The 20,200-nt window shown below is 42.1% G+C and overlaps 1 long non-coding RNA gene across 2 annotated transcripts; it reads right to left on the bottom strand.

Moving 5' to 3' along the window:
- Positions 1–772: 772 nt before the first annotated feature.
- LOC309531368 lies at positions 773–19,191 on the bottom strand. 2 transcript variants are annotated; one of them, XR_014219261.1, is made up of 4 exons: positions 18,614–19,191; positions 2,649–2,717; positions 1,268–1,374; positions 773–874 (listed from the first exon to the last, which is right to left on the bottom strand). It is a non-coding gene; the product is annotated as an uncharacterized lncRNA (long non-coding RNA). The 2 variants fall into 2 exon arrangements; XR_014219260.1 differs by having other exon boundaries at positions 773–1,374.
- Positions 19,192–20,200: the final 1,009 nt, after the last annotated feature.

Here is a 20,200-nt window from a genome sequence, read left to right as displayed (position 1 = left end):
AAGCCGCTAATAGTGCTAATCCGCTAATCCGTCAATGGGCTTGCTTCGCAAGACGAAAAAACCACTAGACGAAGAGAATCACAGAACGGATTCTTTTCGTCTTGCGAGGCACCACTGTAGTTTCCAGTTTTATGTTGTTATTTCCATAGCTGCTATCATCATAAATAGCATGTTTTTGTAAGGTAAATGTTTGTTTGGTCACACAAGAAGTGTGATTTCCCCACACTTCTTAATGATCTTTAGTCCAAAATATTTTTGTTGTACACAATCACAAGTGGCAAACGGATCCTTCAGGAGGACATTTTTTCCAACATTAAGATCTGTATATTCTCTTTACTGTTAACACATTGGTAAAAGTTGGAACTCTACCAGGAATGGCACTGAAGGCAGTATGTGAGGCCATAGGACCCAGATCAATTGATTTGATAAAAATTAATACACATTTCAGAATTATCAACCCATTATGTTCCCATGATGTTATCATATTGCAAAAGAACAATGAGATTTTTCTTCAAAATTTAACTGGTACACACATTGTAGGCTTCTTAGCTGTAGTTTTATATATTTAAATCAATCATATTTTTTTTTAAAAAAACTGTCAATCATTTTATCCTGTATCTATTTTTCTTATGCAGTTAAATTTATGCAGTGGACAAAGTCTGATAATGTTTAAGGCAAATACGAAGCCACAGACCTGCAAATACTGGCAGAGATGTTACACTGTAAAATGAAAGTTCAGCCTACAGCACATTTTCACAGCTGAGTCATAAAATTTTTGAAAGGCAGCATTTATAATGGAAATTATGACAAAAGCATTACTTGAATTAGATTACAGTCACTTGAGTCACCGAAAACAATGCTGCACAAAATTGCCCTGAAAGACAGAAGGTTCAAGTGAGCAGAAGTACATGTAACCATCATATCAAACCCAAGTGCGTATGCAGGGGTGCAAATTTAAAGATGTGAAGAGGGGATTTGGCTAAAAGAATCCAGTGACATTAATGCAACCCACAGAGCTGAATCTTCTTAAGCCATCTACACAATATTTCTGATTGCTTAATTAAGCAATGGGACATGATAGAGTATGAAGTGTGTTGTATTAATTCTTACTTAGCACATTAGGCACAAAGGCAGAGGCCAAGTACTATCAACACAGCCAGGCTTAGATTAATATTCCACAGTTCTTGCAGTGGGGCACTGCATTGCAATTAGGAAATGGTAGTATTAAAAATATTTATATTGTTGATGCAATAGTGATGCACGGTACTTTTCTCAGCTTCAGTTCTGAGCAGAAAAGGGGGCTGATCAGTCTGGAACTGAAATATTTCATTAGGCAAGTCTGATGAATCCTTCTGTCGTGCATGTCGTGATGACCTATCAGTGCAGGAGAAAAGACTCTTTTTATGGTTATTTTAGGAATTTGTATTCTACATTTTCACTAGCACCTAACAAAAACCAGGCAGCTAAACATCAGGAAACAATAAAACAGTAATAAATGACAAATAAAACAGCATATTAAAAAGCAACAGAGAGCAGCCTGTCTTTTGAAAGGCAGATATGATGAGCCATATAATGCTATTAATGTTGGGTTGTTAGAACAGAATGGACCACTTGATGCCTAGAATATAGAAGAAGACCCTTGAACGTATTGAGGGAGAGAGTTCCAGAAAAGAATGCCACCTCAGATGATGGAGGCATCTGGAGAAGGACCTCCAAAAAGCTCTTATATAATGGGCAGTTTTTTTGTGGCATTAGATGAGTCTTCAGTACCTAGGTAGCCACGTCACAAACCACAATGATTTGAAAGTCACAACTTGTATGTTGAATTGATCCTGGAAACAAATTGGCAGCCAGTGAAGATCTTCTAACATACCAGGTTCATTGTGGTCAGTCCTTTAATAGCATTTTATTCTGGACATTTTTCAAGGACAGATCTCTGTGTACAGCACATTGCGCTAATCTAGCCTTGATGTTACTAAGGGCTTTGATTAATTTTCTTTAGGTCACCTGTCTTCAAAAAAGGCAAAGCTGGTAAATGGCACCGTTCATTACTAATTCCACCTGAGCATAAAGCTGGTTGTTAAAGGAGAGTGCAAGCCTGAAGTTTAAAGGTAAAGGGACCCCTGACCATTAGGTCCAGTTGTGGCCGACTCTGGGGTTGCGGCGCTCATCTCGCTTTATTGGCCGAGGGAGCTGGCGTACAGCTTCCGGGTCATGTGGCCAGCATGACTAAGCCGCTTCTGGCGAACCAGAGCAGCGCACGGAAACGCCGTTTACCTTCCCACTGGAGCGGTACCTATTTATCTACTTGCACTTTGACATGCTTTCGAACTGCTAGGTTGGCAGGAAAGCCTGAAGTTTAAGCTAAGGGAAAAACATACAGGGGAAGAGAACCTTAAAAACAGCTTAGTGAGGTTGCCAGACGCTACACCGTGACTATTGGGGGGAAACAACAGAAAACTGGGAGTTGGGTCGTGGAATGACAGGAACCCTGAATGGGAGCACTCTATACTGCAGCATTTTGTTGCAGACCACACTAGTTGTAGTTCCCTATTCTATATCAGAGCACACCGATAAATTTGTGATGACTTATGGAAAAAGTTACTATACATAATCAGAGAAAAAACTGGAAGTAAAACTCAACTCACTGAACTTTTTATTTCAAATTGAAGCTCTGGGGCAGACCAGACAACTACAGATCTATCAAGTCCGTAAGCCTGTAATAGTCGTAAAGAGGAAGTGGGGTGATTAGGGCTCACTGCGATATTAGAAACTCGGATTGTCAGTCCAAGAAAATGAAAATTTTATTTATGGAAGCTGTGAGTCCCAGAAATGATATGTATTATTTTGGCAGTACAGCTGATTTATGGTGCAGGGAAAGGAATTAGTATTCACTAAAGTAGTGAGAATATGTATTTTTGCAATATAAGCTGCCGCTGTGACAGGGCAGGGGAAAGAATTATTTCTGTAATAACTGGGTATCACAGAAATGTCAAAACCTAAAAAAGGGAAATATATTACTTTTTCACATTAGTAATTGTTGTACACTTAACTGCACAATCTTATACGTGTCTCCCCAGAGGTAAGTAGGTATAGGATTGCAATCTTTATTTAATTTGCTGCATTTATGTCCCACCATTTCTTCCAAGGAGCTCAAGGTGGCATCTCATTTTATGCCCACAACAACCCTGTGAGGGTAGGTTAGGCTGAGAGTGTGTGACTGACCCAAGGTCACTGAGAGAGCTTCATGGCTGAGTGGGGATTTGAACCCTGGTCTCCCAGGTCCTAGTCCAGCTCAAACCACTATACCACACTGGTTACAGTGAAACTCAGAGACATTATTACTCTTAAGTATTAATTTCTAATCACACAAAACTATATTTTTATAATAGTAATTTCCCTTACTGTTGTGCCACTCCTATTGTGAAGTAAATCATTTGTTTATTTGTTTATGTCTAACGTTACAAAGAGGTGATGTCTTTTTATAACAACTACAGATTTGGAAGATTTCCTAGCAATCAAAGTACATGGCAGTGAATTGATTTTCAGAAGAACTGAGCACCCACTTCTGCCATTAAAATAAATGAGAGCTATTTGTACTTCGTAGCCTGAAAATTAAGCCATTCCTGTTTTGCCATTGCCCTATACCATCAATACTTGCCCCCAATTTCCTGCACTTCATTTATCATCCACAAAGGCCAAATTTCTGTATACTTTGTGTCAGGTGGAAACTCTGAGGGATATACTGGCATGGAATTTGAAAAAAATTGTGTCTCATTAGATCATAAATACTTTTTTTCACTTTAAAATATACTGGGCCTGGTGTTAAAAGAAAAAAGATTATCCATCAGCCAGTTAAAACAGCTTGATAAACAATGTTATTTACCCGGAAGAGTTTGGTATTTTACGTTTGAGTATATATTTCATTGATATGTATGGTGCAGTTCAATTCTGTACTACTGGAGTGCTTCCATGGGAACCAATCCATTCGACAAGGAAAATACATTTCTGCATTCCTTGGATTAATGGTAGTCCCTTTGGGTCACTGAAGTGTGGGATACCCTTTTTTCAATCTGCCAAGACCCAAATGCTAAATATAGTTCTTTAACTTCCTTTTTAAATTGGATGGAAATGTGTAAATCACATTTCTTCAGTAGGGGGAAAAAAGCTGTTTATCAATTTCCATGACATTATTCTCCCATTATATTTTGTTCTGATGTAATTGTGATTTAGATAATATTCCGCCATATAAACAGAGGTGGATTGGAGTTGGATTCCTAACCACTATTTTGCACAAACTCTTATGAATTGGAGGCAGCAACAATAATCCACAGAAACTTTAGTAAAATATCTACTTCCACTTTGCCCACTTAATTTCATGCCTTATAAATAGAAAGTGTGGTACAGTGGTGACTCACAAAACGAAAATAATCCGTTCCGTGAGTGTCTTTGTCTAGCGTTTTTTTTGTCCTGGGAAGCAACCCTATTAGCGGCTTAGCGGACTAGCGCTATTAGCGGTTTAGCGGCTATTAAAGGCTTAGCGGCTAAAAGGCTATTAGCGGCTTAGCGGCTTAGAAAAAGGGGGGAAAGCGAAAAAAATCGCAAGACTCGCAAGACATTTTTGTCTTGCAAAGCAAGCCCATAGGGAAATTCGTCTTGCAAAGCGCATCGAAAAACAGAAAACCCTTTCGTCTAGCAGGTTTTTCGTCTTGCGAGGCATTCGTCTTGCGGGGCACCACTGTATATATACTATTGAGCAATGCAGTGTCTCTCTGGAATTGAGCAAGAACCTCTAGGAGACTTAATCACAAAACTTCCAAACAACGTCTGGTTTGGCCCCAAGACAAGCAAGACATACACAATACAGTGGTGCCTCGCAAGACGAAATTAATTCGTTCCGCAAGTTTTTTCTTCTTGCGAGTTTTTCGTCTTGCGAAGCACGGTTTCCCATAGGAATGCATTGAAAATCAATTAATGCGTTCCTAGGGAAACCGCCTTCAGACCAGGTCCGGGGACAGTCTGTCCCCCGACCTCTTCTGAAGGCTGGGGGGGGGGACAAGGGCTTTTCTTCCCACTGCCAGCCTTCAGAAGGCTGTTCTGAAGGCTGGCGGTGGGAAGAAAAGCCCTTCTTCCCACCTCCCGCCCCGCAAGCTCCGGGGACAGGAGGGCTTTGCTGCCGTTCGCCAGCATTTTAAAAGCCCCTGCTGTCCTGGGGCAATTTTAAAATGCTGGCGGGCGGGAGCGAAGCCTCCGCTGTCCCGGGGAGTTTTTAAAATGCTGGGGGTCGGCAGCGAACGCTTCGCTCCCGCCCGCCAGCATTTTAAGATCGCCCGGGGCAGTGGAGACTTCTCTGCTGTCCCGGGGAGATTTTAAAATGCTGGGGGTCGGCAGCGAACGCTTCGCTCCTGCCCGCCAGCATTTTAAGATCGCCCGGGGCAGCGGAGAAGTCTCCGCTGTCCTGGGAAGGCAGGCGGGGGGAGCAAAGACTTCTGCCCCCCGCCGGCCTTCAGAAGAGGTCCAGGACCTCTTCTGAAGGCCGGCTGTGGGCGAAAGTCTTTGCTCCCGACCGCCAGCAATTTAAAACAGGTCCCCGGAGATTTCCCTATGGGCTTTCGTCTTGCGAAGCAAGCCCATAGGGAAATTCGTCTTGCGAAGCGCCTCCAAAACAGAAAACCCTTTCGTCTTGCGGGTTTTCCGTCTTGCGAGGCATTCGTCTTGCGGGTACCACTGTATAGACTTTTGACAGAAATCTACTAAGAGTGTTTGAAAGCATTTCAGTGGTGAGGCAGGGAACAAGTCCTGCACAGATAGTGGTGAATGACCCCATCAATAACCTAAGAAATGGTAATGATGAGATTATGATGAGCTGTATTCAGGCACTAAGTTATTCAAGCTAATAGACAAAATACTCATTTATGCATATTTATGCAATTGTTTAAGATAAGTTACTGTTGTAGTTTATTATATTCTGAATGATGTCTTTATAAGCATTGTTTTATTTTATTGTATCTGGCATATGCTATAAGTTTCATTCTTCCACATTGTGACTTTATGCGAAGCACAAACAAGACCATTGTAACTATGAGTCTATTTGGCTGCTTCTTTATGCAGGGCAAGGCATGTCATTTAGCAAAACTAGATCACAAAAAGACCAAGAGCATAAAATGCTGTGGTAAACAAAGAGAAAGGAAATTATTATTGGCCAACAGCTTTCTGACTTACAGTCAAATAAAGTCGAACTGGAAAGCTTCTTAGTGACAGCAAGCTAGCTATTTCCAACAAAGAGAGGTTAGAGTTTAAGGCCAGGCCATCAGACCTTGGGCAAAATTTCCATATTACTTCCAGCTTGAGAAGAAGAAAATCCCCTTTCCAAAGGTTTTGTGCGGTATCTTTTCAGTATAATTTCTTTTTGCATGATGAATCACACCATAGGGTCTATTAGACACTCAGCTCTGTGAATGGCAAAAGGGGGAAAGTGTTGAGAACTGGGAAGGAGCAGGGAAAGGGCACTATTAAAAAAATAATCTAATGCTATTCTAGGCTGCTTCAGCAAAAGTCTAGTGTTCCAGTCAAGGGAAGTAATAGTCCCGCTCCATTCTGCTTTCATCAGACCATACCTGTAGTACTGTGACCAGTTCAGGGCACTACTATTAAGGAGAATATCAACAAGCTAGAACATGTGCAGAGGAGGGCGTGGGTCAAGGGTCTAGAAACCAAGCCTTATGAGGAACAGTTGAGGGAATTGCGTATGTTTGCCAGAACAATGAGAGGAAATATGATAGCCACCTTCATATATATCTTAAAGGCCCGTCTCATGGAAGATAGATCAAGCTTGCTTTGTTTTGCTCTGGAGGCTAGGTCTTGAACCGGTGGATTCAAATTACAAGAAAGGAGTTTCTGACTAAACATCAGGAAGAACTTTCTGACAGTAAGAGCTGTTTGATAGTGGAACGGGCTCCCTCAGGAAGGATTCTCCTTCCTTGAAGGTTTTTAAGCAGAAACTGGATGGCTGTTTGCCATGGATGCTTTAGTTGAGATTCCTGCATTGCAGGGCGTTGGTTGGACTAGATAACCCTCAGAATCCAACTCTACAGTTGTATTATATGATTATATGGTTACCCCTAACTGGAATATCGGACGCGGGTGGCGCTGTGGGCTAAAGCCTCAACGCCTAGGGCTTGCCGATCGAAAGGTCGGCGGTTCGAATCCCCGCGGCGGGGTGCGCTCCCGCTGTTCGGTCCCAGCGCCTGCCCACCTAGCAGTTCGAAAGCACCCCCGGGTGCAAGTAGATAAATAGGTACCGCTTACCAGCGGGAAGGTAAACGGCGTTCCGTGTGCGGCTCTGGCTCGCCAGAGCAGCGATGTCACGCTGGCCACGTGACCCGGAAGTGTCCCCGGACAGCGCTGGCCCCCGGCCAATAAATGTGAGATGGGCGCACAAACCCCACAGTCTGTCAAGACTGGCCCGTTCGGGCAGGGGTACCTTTACCTTTACCTTTAACTGGAATATCACCAGAATTTGCAACAGATATGCAATATTTGTGCCAGGAGCAGATTTGGTGCATATGTGAGAAAAAGAAACAAGTTTTTCCCCCCCTGCCAAGTAGGATCCGGTGACAATATCTAACTTACGCCATTATAATAATATCAAGCAGCACAAGTGCCAGCAGCTGGGCAACTTGGGCAAATTAACAGTAAAAAGGGATGAATCATTTAGTGAGGGACAGATTAGCTGGAGGGACATTCTGCTTTCCTCATTAAGAGGCCTTCAGTGCCAAGGTTGTTCTAGGGAAATCATTAAGACAAGTTTTGAGGAGCCCATAGTGGCACTGAAATTTATTTCTGGGGATCTGTAGGTTAGGGTAGTAGGTTTATGTTTGTATTACTTAGTCCAATTGATTCTGAAGCACCTTTCAGTTTGCCTGTTTTCCTGGGATTGGTTTGCCCTCAGTCTCTTTTTGGACTGACTGGGCTGTCTTTTAGACAGATCTGACATAAATCCCTAATAGTTTCTATCTAAAATCGTTTTCCATGCATCATTTAGTAAATATTAAAGGTGCTAACAAAAGCACTATTTAAATCCCCTGGGCCTTTCTTTAGGTCTCTTTAGCACACACATTATAGGTTTGTCGTGACTAATTACTACATTAGAAAATAAGCCTTTGATAGGCCCCCCCCAATTTTATTTATTTAAAATGTTTCTTAACCTCTCTTCATTGCACAGCGATTTCACAGTATGTTGCAACCAATTAAAATACAATTACTAAGAACGAGGCAGGCAGGCATATCACAGCCAGACAACTAAAAACTGAAATGCTTAAAAACCTAGATGAATAACCAGTCTTTAACTGGCATCTAAAACTAAAATGATTAGGCACTAGCTATCTCACAGAAGGAAGGAAGTTCCAAAACTGGGGCACCACCACTAAGAAGGCACTGTCCTAGGCTGCCTTATAGTGGTCTGAAACTTTAATTCAAAAGAACTGCAGCCAGGTTGTTGACTGGAGATAGTTATAAGGAGCTTATGACTTATTACCAGAGCTCCACTGGCTACGTTTCTGAGCAAAATTCAAAGTGCTGCTTCTGACCTATAAAGCCCTATACAGCTTAAGTCCAGAATATCTGCAAGATGAACCTGCCTGGGGCCTGAGATCTTGAAGGGAGGCCCTTCTCTTGGTCTGGCCACCCTCACATGCATGCTTGGGAAAGACACAGGACAGGGCCGTCTCAGTGGCTGCTCCCAGACTTTGGAACTCCCTTTCTAGAAAAAATTAGACCAGTTCCCCCTCCTTATTGTCCTTCCACTAATAGGTGAGGACATTCTTGTGAATGATTGTAAGGAAACTGCAATTGCTGTGATTTTTTTATTGTAATGATCTGTAAGCTTTAATAGAATATAGATGTTCTATTAATGTTTAACTGTTTTTAATGATTTGTTTTTTCTGATGTTTTTAGCTGTTTCTGTTTTAGCTATAAGCTGCCTTGAGTCCCTCTCAGGGAAAAAGGTGGGACATAATTAAATATAATTCTAATATCTTTTAACCCTCCTATGTAGCCTTTAAAGCAAAAAAACAATGATTTTACAACCAAAAATGCAACACAAAATAGAGGAAAGTTTTACTCTTTTACAGGGAAAGGTTAGTGCATCAAAATTACTTTACACATCAATGGTAAAAATTAAAAATGGATGGCAATTAATGACTTTGTACACATAATACCTGTATCCCCCCTCCAATCTCTTCTAGTATTGAGTGTGTTTCTTCTTTTTCCTATCTAGACACACTACTTATCGTTTCTTTTCACAGAAATTCATAGTGATGGTTTGGATATATTCACTACTATCTGCCTGGGGAAAATAGATATTAAAAAAATAGTGTTAATATTCATGCATAAAAAAGCCTAGAAGCAGCGAAGGTATTAAAAAGAGAGAGTGAAATCACAGAAAGTCAAATTTATTTCACTTCAGTTGTCTGATAATAAATAAAGCTCTTGAAGCTTACTGAAAACGCATTTCGAATATAATCGCAAAGCAAATTGGCAAAAAGGCACTGTTATTACTTATGGTTCATATAGATATGTGTGTTTTCAAACTGCTTGACATACGAAATTAATTCAGATGTATGTTAAGTCTAGTTGTTCCAGCAATTTTAAATGTCTTGATGTCTGTGTGTCATAAAAGCACCGCCACCTATATGTTAGAAAATTGAAGGTTAACAGTATTAATCTTGGTTAGCATAAAAAACAGACTTTATAGGAATTAATGGATTTTGATTGGTGTATGAAACCAGCCCCTTTAAGAACCATTCTTACATGGTAGGAAACATATACTGTATTTTTCGCACCATAGGACGCACCGGACAGTAGGACGCACTTTGTTTTAGAGGGGGGAGAACAAGAAAAAAAAAATTCCCCCCTCTCTGCCCAGCGCCCCTTCAGTGAAGCGGCAGGAGGCGCTGCACAGAGAGGGGGAGAACTTTCCCCCTCTAGTTTTCCCGCTCTAAAACAAGGTGTCGTTTAAGGTGCGTTCAGGTGGCTACCTTGGAAGCCTCGAGAGCGAGAGGGGTCGGTGTGCACTGACCCCTCTCGCTCTCCAGGCTTCAGGTTCCTTTCGACCTGCTCTTTGGGGCTGGCGGGGGGAAGCCCACCACCAGCCCCAAAGAGCAGGTCAGGGAGCAGCGGAAAGGCGCAGCGGAGAGGCTCCTGCCATAGCCACGCGTCACCTCTCCAGCCAGGAGAGGGTCGCGGGGGGCTGCTTTAGCCCCGCGCGCGCTCTCCCGGCTGGAGAGGTGACGCGCGGCTATGGCAGGAGCCTCTATAGCCGCGCATCACCTCCCCAGCCGGGAGAGCGCGCACGGGGCTAAAGCAGCTCCCCGCAACCCTCTCCCGGCTGGAGAGGTGACACGGGGCTGTAGAGGTTCCTGCCATAGCCGTGTGTCACCTCTCCAGCCAGGAGAGGGTCGCGGGGCTATGGCGTCTTCGCTCCATAGGACGCACACACATTTCCCCTTCATTTTTGAAGGGGAAAAAGTGCGTCCTATAGAGCGAAAAATACGGTAGATAATAAATTTGACTACTCTTGTGTCCAGTTAAGCACATTGTAAGAGGCTGGCACATACTAGATGAGAATTGAAGTCACAACTTTCCCTCCCTAAACAATCAGTATTTCAAACATTATGCCTTTTGTCTCCCGTTTACAGCTTGATCCTGTACATGTTTTCTAGAAATAGGCCCTGATAATTTCAATGCAATTCACTCCAAATGAAGTGTGCGTAATATTGCAGCCATCGTTTTATTTCCCTTTTGATACCTATCTGACCTTTAGACCACATGTCAGGCTCAGAACTTCTTTTCCTTTGTCTGTAATAACTCTCCTTAGTCATTGGGGCCAGGGGTGCCAACATTCTGGGGAAAAGGTTAGGAGTCAGGCAGGTACCTGCTTTGTGACATTTGCAGTAACCCAGGTGCTAGGGCTTTTCCACACTTCCGCTTGTCCTGCCACTTTCCCCTGGGAAAACTCTTTCCTTACTGCTCATTCAGAAAAAATGTATCAGTTGGTTATTCTGCAGATTGACGTTTGTTCTGATTCAGCCGTAAACAGCGGGTTTTCCTGGGAAAAGCAGTGGGACAAACAAAACAGCTCAGACCCATGGTGAGAGAGCATGGGGAAAGTGAAAAATCTCTCAGGCCCTTGCTTTTCTAGGTTCATTCTAAGATGAGCCCCTAATCTCAAGGTCTAGTTTTTAAGGCACAAGTGTTACAGGGTGACTATGTTTTTAAATATCTGGCCTGGAATGAAGAAAATTGCAACTCATTCCTCAAAATTGAGTTTTATGCTTGTGTAACAGTGTCAAAGCAGACCAGGGCCCATTAGTCACACTTCTACTGTTAATCAGGTGTATGACTGATGTCACAGCACCTTTCAGTTTTTGCTTCCTGCTTCGACTGTTGGTTGCAATGTCCAACTTTTCCTTCTAAACAACGTCCAAGAAATTGTTAGCAAACTGGAAATTATTGTGTTTCATTTGCACTGCATCTTTGAAGCTTTCATTGATTTATATTTTAGCCACACATTCTTTTAAAAGCATTTAGCTGCAAGCTAAATTATACCCATGCTACTTGTGTAGAGTAACATCAATGGGAGCACTTGTGAAATAATATGCAGCTCACGGTAAATGTCAGTGAACTGACCCTTATTGATTAAGATGTAGCACAAAGTGCCTTTCACATATGCTTCTGTTGAAAAAGGATCTAAGGATATTAAAGGCATAGATAACTGTAAAGGAAATGTCTGTTAAATAAAATGCTTAAGGAGGATGTTGGAGACTTACAGGCTAAATGCAAATGAAATTTCCTCGAATATCTGGAACATAATAGCAAATGTCCAGATGCATCATTTTTCTCTCACACAGCTTTTGTATTGTACTCCGGAAAATATTAAATGAAAAATGTTTTTAGTGTTAACTGTCAGGGGTCCCTTTACCTTTATAGTTAAGTCCAGTCACGAATGACTTTGGGGTTGCTGCACCCATCTCGCTTTACAGGTCGAGGGAGCTGGCGTTTGTCTGCTCCGCCGACAGTTTTTCCGGGTCATGTGGCCAGCATGACTAAGCTGTTTCTGGCACAATGGAACACCGACACCAGAGCAGCACACTGAAATGCCGTTTACCTTCCCACAGGAGCGGTACCTATTAATCTACTTGCACTTTTGGCATTCTTCCGATCTGCTAGGTTGGCAGGAGCTGGGACCGAGCAACGGGAGCTTACCCTGTCGCGGGGATTCAAACCGCCGACCTTTTGATCGGCAAGCCCTAGGCTCAGTGGTTTAGACCACAGCGCCACCTGCGTCCCGTAGTGTTAACTGTAGTCCTACCCTAATGTTCATGGCTCTCAAATTAGAGCAAGCAGGATGCTCCTAACGAAGTGCAAAAATTTGCTAGTTCAACTGACAACATATCCCTGTTGCCTCCCCTTAGCAATGTTTTGGTATGAACCGCTATTGGAAATGAGAGATGGAGGTCATTGGTCTGTGGCAGATAAGATAATAAGAGAAGATGCCTTTCCCAGTTAAGTGATTGGTGCGATATTATCAGTAATAAAGAGGTCATGGAACCCTAGATAGCTGTTCCACATGTGAAAGGTGGCAATATGAATATGGTAGTAAAGGGGAAACAAACAAACAATTCGATCAGATCACCAGCCATCCTAGTGAGACCCATGTCAGTGAAGAAGATACTTGGCCCCATAACACAACAGTAAATACTACATTTTAAGTGGAAATGTGTGTTTGCAAAATTTGTCCAAAATATGTACCTTGTAGCTCTGGCCAATTCCTGATAACAGGCATGTTTGTACTACAGGTTTTAGTGTAGACAGTTTTTTGTTTTTGAAATGACAAGCATCTTTAGGTCACTGATAGAAAACATCATCTTAGAAATGAAAATGAACTCCTTAAAAAGCTTTAATGCTGAATGAAGAATAGGTTTCTAAAGCATCTGTAGACTTGGTCATTATTTTTGTACACAAAATTTAAGGTAATATGTTACTGAATTTTTTGAATAGCCATCATCCAGTTGCCTTCTGTAATCAGGTATGATCACAAGCGGTTTTCATTGCTCTAAGCCCAGAGGGAACTGTTATTGTACATACATGTCTGCTTTCAAAATGATGGGCGACCAGAAGCAGGAAAACGTCAATACTAAAAAGATTCCATTGCATTTCACAATACTGCTGTTGCTAAATAACTGCTTAGATCTGAGCAAAAATCCAATAAATACAGTTTTATTGTCATGCTTCAAAAATATTAAAAGCAATTGGCTCCACAGCCTTATATGGAGTCTACTGCTGAGTAGGCAAGTCCTTAATATCCCAGTATGATTAAATTGCTGACTTGCTTGGTATATTAAAGCCCCCTTCTCTGGCATTTGTAGATGTTCTTTTTTGTTATTTACCCAGGCAAGATATTGTGCTAAAGAAGGCTGTCTAGAAGGGTTGCCGCACATAGTAGTTTAACTCACAGTGATTAGTGAGACAATTTGAAGCCTTTTTCTGTGCTTGGTTAATTTTGTTGATATTGCCTATTGGCCACTATTAAAAATATATATATATGTATGTATATGCTTTCGTAGATTTTCACGGGTATAGGAATGTAGGTTTTGGTGTCTTCGGGTGTCTTCCCGTGTAAGAGTCGGGGTGTCTGTGCGACGTTTCGACGAGGTCTCACTCGTCATCTTCAGGCTGGTGCTTTCGGCTTCTTGTTACTGGAACAGAGCTCTGTTCCAGTAACAAGAAGTCGAAAGCACCAGCCTGAAGATGACGAGTGAGACCTCGTCGAAACGTCGCACAGACACCCCGACTCTTACACGGGAAGACACCCGAAGACACCAAAACCTATATGTATGTATATATATATATATATATGCAGGTTTTGGTGTCTTCGGGTGTCTTCCCGTGTAAGAGTCGGGGTGTCTGGGCGACGTTTCGACGAGGTCTCACTCGTCATCTTCAGGCTGGTGCTTTCGGCTTCTTGTTACTGGAACAGAGCAGAATCTGGTGTTTGAGTTCCTATAAATACTGTTGAGGGGTGTGGTGTATAGCCTCCAACGTTCTGGGCAGAGAGGAAGTTCCTAGATTAGTGTGCCTTTTCTTCTTTTGTTCCTTAATTACTTGAGGGATATCTTGAGTGATTTCATGAGTGATATTCAGAATACCACTGGGTGGGTCATTAAGTGTAGATTAGTTGCTAAAGCTTTCGTGTCTTGACCTCTTGAGCTTGTGAAGAGTTTTTCTGAGAAGATGGCTGTGCTGCATTTAGTTGTGCTCTGGCTTGGCTTCGTGTATAGGGGCGAGCTGTGATTTTGTGCCTTGTGCCCGCCAGATCTGTGTAGGGATTGCAGGGGGGTGCAGCATCCGGAGGTGCCACTATAGTTTGGCTACTGGATGGAGTCTGTAATATTTCTGTGGAGAGGGTCTGGGTTTGGGTCTGGTGTGGTTGATTGGTGACGGCGTTCTGTGTGCCTCTGGTTCTGGTGTCGGTTTTTGTGGGGAGGGCTAATTTCCAGATGTCTGGCAGGCGGGACGTGTCGTCACGCTTGTTCATGTTGTGAGGGTGTTTCTCTATCTCGATGGCTTCCATGATTATTCTCTTGTGGTGATGTTCCATGTTAAAGAGCAATTTGGAATCTGCAAAATTAATTTCGTGTCCTGTTTCTTTCATGTGTTGGAAAAGAGAGGAAGTTTTTTCTTCTTTTTTGACGGCATTCTTGTGTTCTGCGATACGTGCATTTATTCGTCTGTTTGTTTGTCCAATGTACGTGGCTGGGCAGACTTTGCAGGGTATTTCATAGACCCCTTGGTTTTCCAGCTGGATTTTGTCTTTTGGGTTTCTGAGGATATTGGCTATTTTTTGGTTGGTGCAGAAGGCTGTTTTGATATTGTGTTTATGGAGGATTTTGCTAATTTTGTCTGTAGTGCCCTTGATATAAGGAAGGAGGGCCATGCCATTGTTTTCTTCTGTGTCTTGGTTTTTGGGGGGTGTTTCTTTTTGGATTAGCTTCGTAACCTTGTTTTTCTGGTATCCATTGGCGATTAACACATTTGAGAGATTCTGTAACTCAGTTGTCAAGTGGTCTTTGTCAGCCAGGCGTTTGGTTCTGGAGATGAGAGTCTTGGCTACGGAGTTTATTTGTGCAGGGTGGTGGTGTGATTGTGCATGTAAGTAGCGGTTGGTGTGTGTTTTTTTCCGGTAGATAGTGTGTCCTAGGGAGCCATCAGGTTTTTTGTAGATTAGGACGTCAAGAAAGGGGAGTTGGTTGTTGTCTTCTATTTCCATAGTGAATTGTATTTTGGGGTGTAGGCTGTTGAGATGTGTGAGGAAGCTATCTAGTTTTTCTTTCCCGTGTGGCCAAATTACAAATTACAAATTACAACAACCAACTCCCCTTTCTTGACGTCCTAATCTACAAAAAACCTGATGGCTCCCTAGGACACACTATCTACCGGAAAAAAACACACACCAACCGCTACTTACATGCACAATCACACCACCACCCTGCACAAATAAACTCCGTAGCCAAGACTCTCATCTCCAGAACCAAACGCCTGGCTGACAAAGACCACTTGACAACTGAGTTACAGAATCTCTCAAATGTGTTAATCGCCAATGGATACCAGAAAAACAAGGTTACGAAGCTAATCCAAAAAGAAACACCCCCCAAAAACCAAGACACAGAAGAAAACAATGGCATGGCCCTCCTTCCTTATATCAAGGGCACTACAGACAAAATTAGCAAAATCCTCCATAAACACAATATCAAAACAGCCTTCTGCACCAACCAAAAAATAGCCAATATCCTCAGAAACCCAAAAGACAAAATCCAGCTGGAAAACCAAGGGGTCTATGAAATACCCTGCAAAGTCTGCCCAGCCACGTACATTGGACAAACAAACAGACGAATAAATGCACGTATCGCAGAACACAAGAATGCCGTCAAAAAAGAAGAAAAAACTTCCTCTCTTTTCCAACACATGAAAGAAACAGGACACGAAATTAATTTTGCAGATTCCAAATTGCTCTTTAACATGGAACATCACCACAAGAGAATAATCATGGAAGCCATCGAGATAGAGAAACACCCTCACAACATGAACAAGCGTGACGACACGTCCCGCCTGCCAGACATCTGGAAATTAGCCCTCCCCACAAAAACCGACACCAGAACCAGAGGCACACAGAACGCCGTCACCAATCAACCACACCAGACCCAAACCCAGACCCTCTCCACAGAAATATTACAGACTCCATCCAGTAGCCAAACTATAGTGGCACCTCCGGATGCTGCACCCCCCTGCAATCCCTACACAGATCTGGCGGGCACAAGGCACAAAATCACAGCTCGCCCCTATACACGAAGCCAAGCCAGAGCACAACTAAATGCAGCACAGCCATCTTCTCAGAAAAACTCTTCACAAGCTCAAGAGGTCAAGACACGAAAGCTTTAGCAACTAATCTACACTTAATGACCCACCCAGTGGTATTCTGAATATCACTCATGAAATCACTCAAGATATCCCTCAAGTAATTAAGGAACAAAAGAAGAAAAGGCACACTAATCTAGGAACTTCCTCTCTGCCCAGAACGTTGGAGGCTATACACCACACCCCTCAACAGTATTTATAGGAACTCAAACACCAGATTCTGCTCTGTTCCAGTAACAAGAAGCCGAAAGCACCAGCCTGAAGATGACGAGTGAGACCTCGTCGAAACGTCGCCCAGACACCCCGACTCTTACACGGGAAGACACCCGAAGACACCAAAACCTGCATTCCTGTACCCGTGAAAATCTACGAAAGCATATATATATATATATATATAACATATAAAACAATTCTTTTTGTTGTTCTCTGATAAAATGCCTTATGCTACACTGTATCATATGTATTTATATCATTGTTTCATTATAAATAGCCTTATAGATGCCATTTCAGATATTTGCTTTGGGATCTATCTAAATTTAAAGTTGTTTCCTATTGGCCGACACATTCTAGCTCATGAGAATATGTCCAGCAATGTGTTTTTTAAGGGGAGGAACAAGTTATTAACAACCACAGATTCCCTCGATTGCCTCTTTACTAATAACAAGTTTGCCAGTGTCAAATTTGCTTTCTTAGGGAGCAGTCCTATGCCCAAGAAGCTGGTATAAAGCACACTGCTGTAAATTAAGCCGGCATAAAGTTACACCATGTCCAAAACCCATTCAGCTGTTGGGCGACTCCTTCTGCCTTGTCTATGCCTTTAAAGATGAGCCTTTACAGTATAGTATTCTGTACTGGGTTGCCAAGTACGCATGATGAAGCAGAACAGGCTTAGGATCCAACCTAAGGTCCCCCTGCTTTCTAGTCCTGCCCCCAGAATGCCCCTTTTTGGGGGACTTACATCAGTCTTGGATCAACACTGGTCTCAGCCTCTCTGGCTTGAACAGAACCATCTGAGCCAGGGTTGCATTGGGCACAATTCCTGGAATGCAATCCCCTGTGTAAATTGTGACCTACTGTAAATCGATAAGCTCCCACTCCAGGTTAACTTTCCTCACTCAAATAAATTTTCTTTGATCTCTTTATGTGTCTGTCTCACCCTTTGTTTCCCTGCTCCTCTTTATATTTTGCCATACCAATTTCACACCACCAATTCAGCTAAAGAATAAGAAAACTGCACATATCATTCAGGATCTGCCTGGAATTTAGTACAGTGGTACCTCGGGTTACATATGCTTCAGGTTACATACGTTTCAGGTAACAGACTCTGCTAACCCAGCAATAGTGCTTCAGGTTAAGAACTTTGCTTCAGGATAAGAACAGAAATCGGGCTCCGGCGGCATGGCAGCAGCGGGAGGCCCCATTAGCTAAAGTCGTGCTTCAGGTTAAGAACAGTTTCAGGTTAAGAATGGACCTCCGGAACGAATTAAGTACTTAATCTGAGGTACCACTGTATAATTTTGGGACCTAGGTAATCTTAGTAATTTAACCCACTATTCCATGGGATTGCCCAGAACCCACAGGTTCAAGGTGCTTCCCAACTACAGAAAAACAGTGAGTGAATCTTTGATCACTGGATCATGGTTTGAATATGCAATGCAGCTTTAAACATCTGGTTGTGGTGTTGGCCTGAATGACCTCAAGGCCTCTTCAAATTGGTTGGGAAAAAGGACAATAGAGGGATTGCTTAAATGGCCAAACCTCCCAAATGGGTCTGGCTTTGTTATATAAAATAGATGGCCAAGAATTGGTGATTGGTTGCTATAGGAACTAATGGTCCAAGACTTTTCTAGGGAATCGGCTTGTTTATCCCTACAGAATGTGCTAATTCAATCATTTCGGGGGACACACACACACACACACACACACACACACAAAAAAAAACCAATACAAGCAGCTTACATTTGACTCAGACTGCAAGTCAAAGAGCAAAATGGATCTCTGGAAGCAATACTGTATTAACTGATTTGGAAAACGCCAAAAGCTGGCATGTCAAAGCCGATGGCCTTCAAGCAATGTGACTTAGTTTGTGAAAGATTGATCATTTAAAGGAATTCAAGTTATAAGGTTTACCCATACATACTGTAGTACTCAGCTACTTGGTCCAAGGCTTCTAGTTCCTTTGTAGCATCAGGGTAGCCAATCAAGTGGTGGCCTGGGAGGGAGTTATGGCTTCTGTCTGCATAGGACCACTGTGACATCAGCTGATACCATTAATTATTATTAATGTCCCATTAATTATTCAAAGCAAGAAAAGCGGGAAACCTTTTGAGATGTACTTGCTCCCAATGTTAGACTTTGAAGAGAAAAGTAGAATTTAGCGCAGGGACCACCATACCTCTTCCATGAATGGTTCCCATGCTTGCAGCCCCATATCCTTTATTGTGTATAAGAATGAACTTCATGCATCTTTGATTAGTATGAAGACAAAAAAGGGCACTCATCAGGGAGGGGGGACTGTTGTTGGGAAGGCAGATTCTCCTCTGATCCTAGACCTTGGGAACAACTGTCTTCCCATTGTTCTCAATAACAGCCCGAGATTTCTGAGCCAGTTCCATATACATACAATCATTAGCTTCAAATTACTGTAAGTTCTGTAATCAGTGAACCAGGATCAATTTTTCTTTGGATGGCATCAATTCACAATAATTCACAGCCAGCCAGCTTTATACGAAGGCAACATTTTGGTTAAGCGTCATAATTATTAATGAATTTGGTGATTATGTACCATAAATTTCTTTCTCTTCTTTTATTTGTCCGCATCTTGAGAGTGTGAAATGCTGTATTTTTTAAAAAATTGCATTCAAAAGCAAGTCTTTCTGTAAATATTTCATTTACATGGTCTTACTACTTGTGCAGTTTCTGAAGCAGATGTTTATCTCTATTGGAGATAAAAGAAAACTATTTTTTGGCAAAACTTGTTAGCAGTAAATATGAGATTCCCATACTATATCTGAATATGTTCCAGAATGAAACAACACAGTCCATTCAATAGGACAGAGCTGGTGGCTTGCAGCATAAAAGAGACATGTGAAAAGATAGGAATTTAAAATTGTTTTGGCATTTTGCATGTTTCTGCCTCTGGAAATTCAAATCAATGTCTCATTAAATGATTGTGGTGCTGCATAGATTTGTAGAAACTTAGTAAACTTATATACTCAACAAATGTAATATAAAAACGTCCATAAAAATGTATGCACCATCTACTTGAAATAGTTATTTTAACAATTGGATTGTTATTTCAAACTGTGCATGAATACTTGCAATGGGTAAACAGTGAGGGAAGAAAAACAATTTAAAGTAGTTTGAAGGAATTGTATTTGGAAGGACTGGATAACTTTTCAGATGTGCATTAGAACATATTAATACTTAATCTAAAAAGAACCCTGCTTTCACAGTGGCCAACCAGATGCTTATGGGAAATCGAAGCAGCACATGGGCACAATGGTCTTCTCCCATTCTTGCCCTCCACTGAACAACGGGCATGCAGAGACATATTGCCTCTGATTCTGCAGATAATATTGCTATTAACCATGATAGCTTTAACCTCCATGAATTTCTCTAACCCCCCCTTTAAAACCGTCCTAGTTCATACACATTCTATAGTAGTGAATTTCAAAGTATGCACTGCGTGAGGAATTCCTTCCTTTTGTCTTCATGAATTTCCCAG

This window comes from Podarcis vaucheri (genome assembly GCF_965113315.1).
Source record: "Podarcis vaucheri genome assembly, chromosome: 4".
Classification (NCBI taxonomy): domain Eukaryota; kingdom Metazoa; phylum Chordata; class Lepidosauria; order Squamata; family Lacertidae; genus Podarcis; species Podarcis vaucheri.
This window is presented reverse-complemented; position numbering and strand designations above follow the sequence as displayed.